The sequence below is a fragment of the Geospiza fortis genome, unplaced genomic scaffold (genome assembly GCF_000277835.1).
Source record: "Geospiza fortis unplaced genomic scaffold, GeoFor_1.0 scaffold54, whole genome shotgun sequence".
NCBI lineage: Eukaryota > Metazoa > Chordata > Aves > Passeriformes > Thraupidae > Geospiza > Geospiza fortis.
In genome coordinates, this window is record NW_005054301.1 from 18,051,412 (window position 1) to 18,064,691 (window position 13,280).

At 41.1% G+C, this 13,280-nt stretch overlaps 1 protein-coding gene across 1 annotated transcript in view; it reads left to right on the plus strand.

Moving 5' to 3' along the window:
* Positions 1 to 3,328: 3,328 nt before the first annotated feature.
* RGS6 (regulator of G protein signaling 6) overlaps positions 3,329 to 13,280 on the plus strand; it is a 241,913-nt gene continuing 231,961 nt past the window's right edge. The window contains exon 1 of the mRNA XM_005417659.3: positions 3,329 to 3,551. The gene's annotated coding sequence lies outside the window, so the exon portion shown is untranslated. The remainder of the gene's footprint in view (positions 3,552 to 13,280) is intronic.

Genomic DNA, 13,280 nt, shown 5'->3' on the forward strand with positions numbered 1-13,280 from the left:
TCCGGGCGCTGTCCGGGCGGTGCGGGGTGCCCACGCCCCGCGGGGCGCGGCTCTGGGACGCGGTGTCCCGGCAGGTATGAGGGTAGCGCACGGGGAGCCGGAGCTCGGTGGGGACGCAGGACAAGTTGTGGTGCCCAGAAACCGCAGGTCTTTTCGGGGAAGGACGAGGGGGAGCGAGCTCTGGGGTGCAGCTTGAAAGGGGAGCTGATGCCCTGTGGAAAACTTGGGAACTGTTTCGCTTCGGTAGCGTATTGCAATAATACACTTCCATCCGCCGACAAAGTGCGTTTGCGTGAAGGCAGACTGGTGTGTGAGAGTAAAGCTGCCAGGCACTCTCCTCCCAGAGTCTTAATCTCCTGTGACACTGAAAGCATCTTCTTAGTCACTAGATGTGATGGTATAAGTATAGGAGTGTGTTGCAGGGCCAGTAAGAAGCTTCGAGTGCTTTTTTTTCCTGAGGAAGATGCTGATTTTTGTATAAATAACGGCACGCTGCCGCTTGTAAGCCGCAGACGTAATAGCAGCCTGGGCTGTTGCTCCGAGGAGCTGACTACGCCTGTGGCTCTGAGCTTGGCGTCCCGTCTGCACCGGCGCTGCCCTCGCTGGGACCGCCGAGGTAAGTCAGGGCTCCCTTCAGCTGATCTGTAAGGGACTTGGCAGAACTGCGTCCCAGTTGTAGCCTGTGTGCTACATGATGCTTCCCTGAAATCAAAGATATGCATAATTTGCCCTTGATTGAATGATATTTGCTGACTGGCAGTGTATAGGGATTGGAAAGCAGGAAAATCTGTCTTTGATCAATAAATTCATACTGCAAAACTCACCTTTGTGTTGGTGTGTTGAAGCAGACATTGGTGGTTTCCCATCCCAAAGAAACCTACTTTTCCTCTTTGTTTCTGGAGGAAGTGCTTTGTGAGCTGTTAGTGTGGGATTTATTTTTATTTTGGAATAGAAGTATATTTGATATAGTAAGTTTCCTTTTTTATTTTTAATTTTTTTTGTAATGCCAAATTTGTTCTAATCTTGCAGATCAGAAGAACTAGGAATTGTTTACTGTGGGGTTATGATCTATGATACTTTCTCACCAGCTGATTTGGAACTCTTTCACTATACTTCCTTGTAAATCTACTTTAAAAAGAGGTCAGATGTTGAAGAGCAGTTGTTGGCTTGGGGCCATATTGTTACGAGCACAGAATAATAGTGTTCATTGCTTGAATATGTGTGTGAAATGCTGAAGAAGCTGTTTAGAGTCAGCCAATATTGACTTTATTTTTAGATGAGCTGTTCCTTTTTCTAATGACCTGACTGATAGAACAATTGATGACAAACATTTCAATTTCCTTCCTAACTGGCTACAAGTGTGATGGATTAGATAGCCGTTCTTTTTTCCATTCTGAACTGTATTAGAGGGAAAAGCAGTGATTTGCTACACATCTTACAGTGAAGTTTATGGTAGTAGTAGATTGCTGCTCACCTGATTTTTCTGGTTTTTTTTCCTTGCTAGCCTTCCCTTCTAAGAAAAGTTGCAGCAGGTTGCTGCATAAAGTAATTGTCAGTGCTGCTTACCTTGGTTTCTCTCTGATAGTTCCTGTGGTGTGGGTAGTACAGATACCTGTTTTAAACAATGATGCCTGTGGATGAGACGAAAAGGTGTGTCCTCTTGAAGCAGCAGTTACCTCCTTGCCTACCATTTACAAGATGTTTCAGTGTCTAGCATGTAATTCTGGTGGGCACATTGGTACAGCAGAGGTGAGCAGAGTGCTTTTCATTTGTAACTCTGCATTTGGTAGCGCTTCTGAGGCAGCTGAGGAAAGCTGAGTGTATGGACAAGAAATGCCTGGCTTTGTTGTCGTCCATTTGAGCAGACAAGAAGGGAAGAAAAGGAGAGGGCAGTCCTGTCCCAGCAGACTGCAGCAAACTAACAGATGGCAGGGGAGAGAAGAAGCTAATATATATGGAGTAGCAGGAAGAGAAAATAGCTGCAGTGTGTTGTTTTAACATGGTGCGTTGGGATGCTGTGTTAGTCTGTGGTGAAACTTGGGGATCTTGCAGTGCTGTGGCTCAGGCTTCCTAATACAAATACAAAGGTGTTGTGGGGTGATGATTTTTTTCTTTCCTCAATAATGATATGAGTCTTCAGCCTTTCAAGAATGAGGGGTAATTAAAAGAGGGGCTTTGGCTGGGTGTATCTTTGATATTGTTTGTGCTCGTTACCAGGAGCTTCAGTTTCTGGAAGCACACCATGGCTCTCTAGAGGAGATATTGTAGGAACAAACAGGTCTACTTCTCTGAGCAGCCCTGGGCTATTTCAGGTAAAAAATATTGCACTTAATTGTTAGAACTGAAGTGCTCCTGTTTCCTCCTGACACTCTTTTCAACATCTTCATGGCTGCATTATTATTTATGTCAATTCACACCATGGCATTATAATTACAAAGAAAACCTGGGTAGAATAAGAAAATGATGTTGGTGATTTGGAAGGGTGTTTTTTCAATTCAGACTGTGAAGTGCTGTCCCCAGTGCGGTGTAAGATAGCACTCTGCCTTGTGAAGTTACCAAGCAGCATGGTGGCCCTGTGCTATTACTGAAGGTGTAATAGTACATTTAACCCTGTTCATTTGCAGCTTGGTCTGCATGAGATAAGCTGACCAGAGCTGTGCTGGCCAAGCACATTTCAGAAACTGTAGGTGGTGATGGTGGTTTTTTCAGAAGCATCTGGTCAGTCACTTTGTTCCTGTGGAGTTACACATCTGACTTCCTCAGGCTACAAAATTTCCTCTTGGCATCTTTGAGCACTTGCATATAGTTGCACGTCTTCGTATTCTGAACTGAATTATTATGTTCCTACACCTCTAAATCTATTTTTTTCCTAAAATTTCTGCCTTCATTCTTCATCTTTTAACTTTCTGCCTGGTGATTGTGAGAACAATGCTTGCATTTTGGTGGTGGTGGATTTATGGGGGTTTAGAGGTGGCTAGAGTACTTTGAAAAATTTGGTGTGTCTTTATGTCTTTGAAAAGATAATAAGAGATGTATCATGGAGAGTTCTAAATGGTTTGATTGCAACTTTCCCTCAATAATATAGTGGCATTTAAAGTTTATACAGGATGATATTAGTGTTAGTGTATCCACAGTATTTTCTTAATCTATTATTCTACTATATTTCTTAATCTATAAATTTTACCATGAAAAGGCATTTCCAAGATTTCAGTTAGTGTTTCCAGCACATTGTGGTGACTGAGGAATGAGCTAATTTCTGTTGTTGTGCTCTATCTATGAAGAGGAGAAAGAAAGAGGAGCTAATTTGTGTTTTTCTTGTTGGTTGTCAAGCTCTAGAAAGATTGTGGAGTCAAGAGAGACTGCTGCTACCCACTTATGTTGCATCAGATCTCATTTTTAACATCTCTGCAGCGGGTGGCAAAGAATGTGGAGAGAAGGAAAGAGAAGAAGATTAAAATTTCAGTGAGCAATAAGGTTCTGACACTGACATCCCAGGAGCTCTGCATTGTCATGCTGGAAACAGCTGTGTATTCCTAGACTCAGCAGCACAGGTACTGCCCTTTGCCTGCACAGGGGTGGTGGGCACCATGAGGCAGTGAGAAGGAATTAGTGCTGCACTTTTGCGGGAATCTTCAGTTACACACTATAAACATTAACCTGATTGTAAAGGACAATATTTCATCTTTTTCATTGTGTGCTCTTAGAACCTGGCATCAGCGGTGAAATGTTCACAGGGTAGTTAAAAGATCCTCACGCTACAGACCTCCTATGCTATGAGGATGTGTGTTAAGGAAATGATAACTAATGGCTTGAAAGTCAGGATTTAGATGTCCAATTTATTGCTCTGTCATTTGTTGTGTGAATGTGGGAAGTCACTTAATTTCACTGTGATTTAATTTATCATTTTGTAAAAAAAATGCTAATTGCTTGTGTCACAGATGAGCAACTAGGTTTAGATTGCATTCACCAGTGCAAAAGCAATCTGGCAGAGACATGTATTAGCTCAAATAAACTAACTGTCTTTAACAGGACTATTTTACTCTAACAGTTGCAGTAGTCAAGTATATTAGTATTTATAGTGTATGTAGTTATATTGGTATTTGTAGCACTCCAGATATGGCATTGTGAAGTTCAGGTTAAATTAACCACAGCACTGGGGTTTGTAGGCTTTGCTGAACTGTGTGAATGTGTGGTGTTTGGACTTGAGCTTGCTAATTCAGGAGTGGCTTAAGTGCTTTTTACATTGTAATACTGAAGTGATTTGTGTGTAATTTGCATCTGAAAAGGCTGTGTGCTGTTATGATAAACAGCAGGGCAGTGAAATCACAGTGTATTGCGTCATGTCCTTGAAGTAGGTGGCATACAACCAGTTGTGTTCATTTGCACCAAGGGTATTTCATGGTACCACATCTTCAAGGACACCTGTGCTTTTGGGTCGCAAATTTCCTATTTTATTTGATTGCAAGGGTTTTGCAATTTTCCATCATCTTGAGAATGAACAACCGGCAGGAACTCGCAGCACTTTGGGGCATTTTAAATGAGATTATGCAGTCACTGATCAATGTAGGGCTGGATTGCTTCTATGAACTTGCATAAGATTGCTTGAAGGGAACTTCATTTCAGCAACCTCTATTGGGAACAGGGAGTTTAGGTGGAGTAAATTTGAATTTGGAATCTAACAAGCACTGAGGCCTATGTTTTTTTTGTTTAGTTTTTTTTTTAATTTTAGTATTTTCTTACCAGTCTGTATTAGAGCATCCATTATTTTGTGCATCTTCTCATTCAGTTTTATATTTGAATCAATTTTCTTCAGTTGTTTTCAGCTTACTGGATACAATGTAAAATACAAAGTGCAGCCCATGCCCCAGAAGTAGCTTACTGAAAATGCAATTAGTATTTCCTATGGTATATAAAGGCAAGGCACTTTCAGAGATGGTGTATTTGATGGACCAGCTTCAAAGAACGGGAAGCTCTTAGCACACCTTAACTGATCCAGTAGAAGATTTATATTGGAGAATAGATTAGAAGTCTACCCTCAAGCTCTGTATTAACAGTACAGTTACCCATTTTCCACAGGGAATGATTCTGGACAATAAGTTGGCATTGTTGCAAAACAACAGAATACAGCTTCAGCTTTGTAGCTGCTGCTCCTTGCAGGCTGATGGTGCTGAATAATTACTGCTGTAGTTTGGGATCACCAATTCACATGAAGTTCAAAGTTGATCTATAACTATCTCGTTGCATTTCTAAATTTATATAGCACTGGCACTTGTTTTAGTAAAATATTCAGCATATACTTGCTATCGCATTCTTTGTAGCTATCCTTGGTAACAGCATGTTGGCTCAGAGCCTTTCCAAGAGGCCTTGTGCTCACAGCAGTATTATTTTATTGGAAGGGAGACTGATTACCGGTGAACGCTGCATTTTTTTTCTGAATTCTTTGGAAGAGGGGTGGCTGTATTGGAAGCAGTTTCTTCTTGCTATAACATAATTCTGGTCCATTAAAAGTAAATGTAATATGCAAGTGCCCATTTTAACAATTGATTTCGTAAAGGGAAAAAAATTGCCTAGTTAACCAGCAATTGGTATGTCAATATTCACTACAATACATCTCCATTCCATTTTTTCTTCTGGTTATCTTGGGAAGTCAGGACCTAGTCAAAGTTAGATGCCAAAAATTACTTTATATTGACTTCCAGCCCTATGTTTCCTGGATGTAACATCCAGATCCAGACAGTATTTTCAGCATTCTAGAATAGCTAAGAATATGTGCAGATTTAGAAATATATAAAATCAAAATGGAGTGTGTGGAAAGCTGGGAAAAGGGGAGGAAAGTAATTCACTTCTATGGCTTATCAAGAAGCAGTCTGATCACTGGCCAAGTGACTGAGGCAGATCACCAGTGGCTCACACAAATGGAACAACTGGAACTCTCCATGCTGAGTGTTGTCTGTTAGACGGTAACAGCATAAGCACTACCATGCTGAGGTGTCTCAGATGGAGAGAAAATTGCTCAAGACCATGGAGAGCACCCTTTTGGAGGTGGTGTGAGGCCTTGGTAATCCCTGGTTAACAATATTCTGCTTAGACCACTAAACCATTAATATTTACTTTTTTTTTCTTAACGAATGTACATGATTTGGAACAGCAAGTGATTGGTGAGAAGTACCTGCAGGCATCTGCACATTAGAATACTCAGGGGCTGAGTTTAAACTTGTGTGTATCTGCAGGAAGCCAAGTGACTTGGATTGACTCATGTGAGAGCTAGTTTGGTCTAAAAGATGTCTGTGTTCATACTGCATATTCTTGGCCAGAGGGGTCTCAGACCTCTGGCCCTTAGCTAGTACCTCTGTGGCCTGAAGATACAGTGATTGTTGTGGATGGTTTTGTTTTCAAGCATAATGTTTAAAAAAAAGTGAGATTGTCCTGCAGCCCACCAGAAGGATGAGGTTGTGCATTGTAGGACTTGGGGCATGTTGGGAAGCTGGAGAGTGTTGCAGAACCTGTTGGGAGACTGATGCAGACATGGATAAGAGGTAGGAACCCCAACCTTGTGTGAGATGATCCATGCTGGCTCTTGAAAGCAAGTGCTGATGGTGGAGAACTGTGTTCCCATCTGTGTGTCTGCTTAGGTTGGGAGCTCTACAAAAGAGAACGTGGGAGCAAACCAGCAATTAAGCACTGTGGGTGATCAGGAGCCCAGAGCTTGCTCCCTGGCCTAGTACTGTGTGGAAATGCAGACATACCTGTAGGATGTTCTGGGGCAAGTTTTCCACAGGTGAAGCACTTAGTTATGGAAGGGCACTGCACCTTTAGGAAATGTCTGTAAGAGTAGTAGAAATGGGAAATCCCAGCCTTCACCGGATCCGAGTTTCCCTAAAAAGAGGAAAAAGGGGGTGTCCTGGAACTGTATCCTCTCTTCCTGCTGTCTCAGACTGAGGCAAAAGCATTTTGGCTTGTTCCCTGGCCTAGATGTGTGCCCATCCTTCATCCTGCCAATTGTAGAGTGAGAAAAGTGTTGAGCCCCTGTGCTTCAGCACAGAGCTGCCTCTGAGCTTTTACCTTAGAAAGAGGGGGAATGGGGTCCTTTAGAGCCCTTGAATTCACCCAATGTGAACAAAACTGTTTTCCCACAAACAAAGAGGAATTTGTTTGACAAAAATTTGAACATTAAGTGCTGCTGCTGGAAGTGTTTATACTTTATTCCTTAAAAAAAGCAACAGACTGAGTATTGTTGATAGTACTGCAATGCTCATCACTTTCAAGGAGGGGCAGAAGGTCTGGGATGATCTTCTACTAGGAAACTATTTTTGGAGTAATTTCAGTTTCAATTTGATGTCTAAAAGAAAGGATTTAAGGATTTTTAGGTCCTTTGGGAACTATACTTCACTGTAAGCAGACTTCCCTCTCTGCCCCTCCAGTGCAGGGGGGCAGTGCCATGAAGGAGGAGTAGAGGTGAATTGTGCAGTGCTTGGACTGAGCTACACCACTGAAGAGCAGAGGATATCCCAGGTAGGTCCTGGGGATCCGCTGTCTAGTGTATTCACCTTGGCCAACAGGATCAGCTTAATGATAGGCTGTATGTTGCCTTCCAGTATACACAACTAGCATGGCATGCCCACGTCTTGGTTTAATGAAGTAATAATTAAGCAGAAAAAGAATTAGAAGACAAGTATTTCTTCCCAGTGCAGTTTTAGAGAGATTTATGTAATGAATGTGAAATATCAACTTAATATTAGTGGAGATTAATTGAATTCGGTGTGATTTTCCTTCCGTCTCTTCCCTCCTGTCACCTTAATAATGACCTGTTTGATCTCAATATTCTAGCAGATCAGGTAGAGATTTTTCCTATTAGGTAATTATGAGTTCAGCAAGGCATGTGGTTATATGATTTCTCAGGCATGTGAAAAGTTGTGTAGTCTAGTTGTATTTCACTAATTAGAAAAAAATTACCTAGGTATTAATGACATGAAATTGTAATTTACTTTATGATTGTGTGCTGAAGCACTAAATCTCTCATAATTTGATATTAACACTATGTGTCAATTATAAGCTGCCCTTGAAATATATAATTACATAGCATAAAGGTAATTTTCACTTATTGTCACCCAAAATTATATTCCAGCTGAACATTCCTGAGTTCATGGGAATTCATTTAGCTGATTCTGTTTTCTCTGATTCAGTTTTCCCCTATTTTAAAAAACTATCTTATTTTATCTCACGTGTGCAAGAAATTTTTTGCATTGCAAATTTTGTATATTAAGTTTACAATTTATTTATTTATTATGATGCAGAATAGGAGTTGACATATGACCTTGTATTATTTTGTTAAATCCAGGTAATATTTTCGAGAAATAGTTTTGCAGGACTTCTTCTAATGTACTTCTTTCTTTCTCTATTATGTAAAAAACCCCAGAGTGCATAAGGGCTTCTAGATGTGTTGATTTCTATGGAACACATGGGGATTTGTGTCTGTAAGAGGTTTCTTACAGCAGTCTTGTTTCCAATGGTCTTTTCTGACAGCAATCAAGGTGTTTGGGAACACTAAGGGGAATCTCTTAATTTACTGTTCAGATGCTTTCATTGAATTTACACATACACAGAGATTAAATGCTGACAGTATTTGTGGATTAAAATGTAAAGGTGGTTTTCTTTGAAATTTTCTAGTTACAGTTCTGTATGAGAAACTCTAAAAAGGTAAACTAGAAAAAGTTATTTTCTTGATTTTTAGAGCATATTTTTAATTGGTTATTCCACCGTAAAGTTCACTCCTCATTTCATGACATATGGGAGCCTTATCTCTTTGCAGCTTCTGGTTTTTGGGAGAGTGAGGAGCCTGATCAGATAAGAGCGAGAGAGAGAACTCTTAATGTGATTCAGTGCATTTTGTCAGCAGCTGCCTGTCTAATCCAGTGTGCTTATGTTTCTTAGGGGAAAAGCAGAAGTGTTAGATAAGAAAGAATAAAACATAAAAAGGAAAAAAATCAGTGAGAGGAGAATGCACCCTCTCTTTTTAGCATATTTTTGGTAATATTTTTCAAAGGCTTAATAGACCATCTACTAAGAAGTTAAAGACTGCTGATTTTGTCCTTGTGTGTGGCAGAGTGAGAGAATGGTTAGCACAAATGGTTTTCAATTTTTATCACTTTTGGTGCTGAGGAGTCCAGATTGCTGCAAGCACGGCTATTGTCAGAAAAACAGCTGTGGGAAAACAGCATCTTTGAACATGATATTTAAAATTTAGAGATGATTTATTTCTTTGAAGACATGCATTTGGATTTAGATTGCTGGTGTGTGGCTTCAGGCTGGGATGAGTTAGCCCTGATAATACAGCAAACTGCCCAAAGGAGAAAGGAGCTGATAGCACTCTTCAGAAAGTAAGTGGTGAGGTTCTTAGCTGGAGGCTGTCTTAATTAAGTTGGAGGCTTATTAAAAAAAAAACAACAAAAAACCTACATAAAATCTTTGTTTTTACTCTTCTCAGCTAAGTGTAGCTGAAATCTCTTTATAAGGCTGAGCTGGATTCACTTCTGGCTGATACATCACAAGCATGTGCTTAGAGAAAGATTCAGAGGACTAACTATTTTCAGTCTGTGAAGTGTTGTAAGGTTGAATTCCTGCTTGCGTCTGGAGTAGACTGGGATGACAGTGAGGAAAAAAATTGTGTAGGTTTTTTTGGTTTGTTTCTTAAGAGAGGACTGTGCGAATCAGATGTGGACTTTTATGCACTTTTACATTATTAAAGGGTTGCAAATGCAGCATGTTAACACTGTAGTAGGGTAAAAAGGCTGTGCTTTGACCATGGGCAGTCTCATTTGTGTTTGCAGCAGGCAACTCTCTGGAGAAGGATATGGAGATCCTGGTGGACAAGCTGCCCATGAGCCAGCAGTGCCCTTGTGACCAAGAAGGAGAATGGCATCCTGTGCTGCATTAGGAAGAGCATTGCCAGCAGGTCCAGGGAGGTGATCCTGCCCCTCTGCTCAGCCCTGGTGAGGCCAAATCTGGAGTGCTGTGTCTAGTAATGGACTCCTCAGTACAAGAGAGACATGGAGCTCCTGGAGCAAGTCCAGCGAAGGGCTGCAAAGATGGAGGGTACTGGGGCATCTTTTTTGTGAGGAAGGGCTGAGGGAGCTGGGCCTGTTCAGCCTCAAGAAGAGACAACTGAGAGGACCTCATCAATGTATTTAAGTATCTGAAGGGAGGGTACCAAGGAGGTGGAGCCAGGCTATTCTCTGGGGTACCAAAGCAATAGGACAAGGGGTAATGGGCAGAAACTGATGCATTGGAAGCTCCACCTGAACATGAGGAAGAACTTCTTTACTGTGTGGGTGAGCGCACATTGGAACAGTTGCCTGCAGAGGTTGCAGAGTCTCTCTCAATTTTGGAGATTCTCAAAAGCTGTCTGTACTCAATCCAGAGTAACATGCAGTAGGGAACCCTGTGTGAGAAGGAAGGTTGGACCAGATGACATCCAGTGGTCTCTTTCAACACGAGCCATTCTGTGGTTCTGTGAAGCAGTCCTGCATCACTGGGTGCTGAGCTCCATTCAACTCCCATATGTTAAAAAGCACAGGTATAGTGGAATCCATGGGACCCAGCATTGCTGTGCTTTCACCTTGAAGAGCCAAGAACATGCCTGAGTCATATCACTGTCTTATTTTATCAGCAGTTTTTCTTTTTCTTCTAGAATACCAGTGAGAAAGACTTCTGTGCTTTTAAAAAGGGTATAAAGGAAAGAGAAAAAACTTGGAGAATGGTCAGATTGCTCACAGTTCCTCAGGGGCCCTGGCTTGGCCTGCAAAGGCTCATCATAGCAGCAGCAGTGCCTGGGCTATGTGGAGGGGATGCCCACAATTGTCTCTGCTTCACACTGCACCTCAGTCCTGCCTTGTCTTCAGCTGTGTTCTCTGAGATGTCCATCCTGCTGTCACTCTTAAAAAGGTGGCTCTGCTCCTGCTGTTCCTGGCTGAAATCCAGCAGCAGATGCTGAGCACTCATGGGAATCACTTTTGCAAATTTATGACTTCCAACAACTGATTGGTTAACTTGTATTGATTATCTTATGTAGATGTTATGTAGATCTATGTGTTAGGCTTGTGTAGATCTTCAAAGTTAGCGGCTCCCTCAATGTCACTGTGAACAGCATGCCAGCTACTACTGCATATTGTACATGATGTTATAGTCTTGTACTGGAGCAGATGAAAAGCTTCAAGAAGTTCTGTGGGGAAAATCTGGAAGTACTGAAAAAGATCAAGTGAGCTGACAGTATAACAAGAACAACAGAATTTGTAAATGTGGACGTTCAAAGTGAATAATGTAATGAGTGAAGCACAGCTAAGTAATGCTGAAGAGGGTTTTCCAGTTAGAAATTGTCATTTTGTTCTTTTAAGAGCATTTCTGAATTGAAAGTTAGTTGCAATTGTTTTCTTTTAAAGCATGAATATAAAATCTCACATAAGTGGTGAATGTGGTCTTTATATACTGCAGGTGAAGCTGAAACTTGTGTGACTTGACATATGCTTTCAACTCTGCTTTGTAATTGCCTTCAGAAAGTTACATAAAATCTCAACCCAGTTCCTGCTCCATACAGTTGAGTGATGATAACCTAGAGTCTAATTCTTCAGTGCCTTGAAATCATGACCAAGAAGTATTGTGAAAATGCACATTTGTGTAAATAATTTGAAGTGCTATAATTTGAAAATGCTTTACCCTTCATCCTTTGTGCTGTTTAATTGTTTCTGCATCTAATAGTTTTGCTTAGAGAATTTATTTCATTTCCTGTTTAGCTCACAACCTGGGACAATGGTGTAGTATTTGGGCTTCTAGGAAGACATGAGGTTAAGTAGGGGTTAAAATAAATTTATATTATTTAAATTTAAAATACTGTCTAAATTGGTCTGAACATGCCTTTTAAAGGGTGATCTATATATATTGTTTAACTCAACTTTGAACTGCATTACTGAATTTCCAAATTGGTATATGCATGTACATATGCATTTGTGCCCACTTGTGTGTGTGAATGCATACCTTATAAAAGAAAAAAATTAATGTCTCTGGATTGATGTAGATTATTTAACCTTTGTTTCCTGTATGTTTCCTTAAAGGGGGTATGTCAGCTGCTTCTGGCTCTAGTGATGGGTGCCATGTTGCCACAGTAGCCTTTTCTCTGCTGAGGAAGGACAGAGCTGGAATATGGTCTGAGCCTGTCTGATTCGAGGCTCTTGACTTGTCCTTGAGAGCTGATAACTGACAGCTAGAATGGCTCAGGGATGTATTATACATATAATTGTGTGCTGTGTATGTATATTATATGCTGGGGTGTGTTGTTGCCTGTGGCAATGTGAAAGGGGGTAAAGGAAGGAGTAGGAAAGTATCTTTTTTCTTAAATAAGGGAGACAGTTTAATGGTGAGCTGTGTTTTAAAAATTAATGCATAGGTTGTGCTCATGTGAACATAGATTTTTTTTCGTTCTCAGTTTTTAATGAAATATGTTGAGATGGAATATTTCAGTACTTTCACTGTTAAAGAAATTGAACTTCTCAGATAGCTTTAATGCCAATGTCTGTACAAGGCAATGTTACTTCTTAGGTTAGGAAAGGTCACCACACAGCTCCACAGCAGCCTCTAATTTAAATGTTACTTGTCAAATGTGCTGGTGGAAGAAAAACTTAAAATATAGCATTTGACTCTGCACCAGGACCCTTTTTTCTTTTTTTTTTTTTAAATAATGCTTTTGCCTCAAGGGTGGCATGACCTGGAGGAGATGAGGCAGCAGTTCCAGTTCTGTGCTTCTAGAAGATAAGGAGTATTATGTGTGATTGTCTGCCTGTATCCTGTTGCCTCTTGCTGGCTGTGTCATGAGAAGAGGTTAGGGAAGCTCTTTACTCTGAGCAAGCAGTTGTGCCTCCCTGGTTCTTGGCCGCTGCTCCGGGGCTGTGGAGAGCTGGAAGGGGCTTTTGGAGTGTCTGAAGGTGAGAACCTGCAGTCAGTGTGCCTGACAAGCTGCTGTACCTGCTTGCCGCAGTGGGGTTTCACTCTGCCTTGCAGCAAGGTGCCTTGGCTTTTTCTTTGTAGGTACCTCAAAGCTTCTAGAACAGTACAGGCTGTTTGTGCTCTAAAGTGAGGAAGGGAAGTGTGTGAAGTATTAATTAGATATTCTTCTATTGAATAAGGGCTTATGAGAAAACTTCAGAACTGTGGGAGAAGTGTGTGCATGTGATGACCCAAACCACAGCTGTGTGTGACTTGGCAGTCCTTGTTCTTGGGGTGTTATCCCGTAA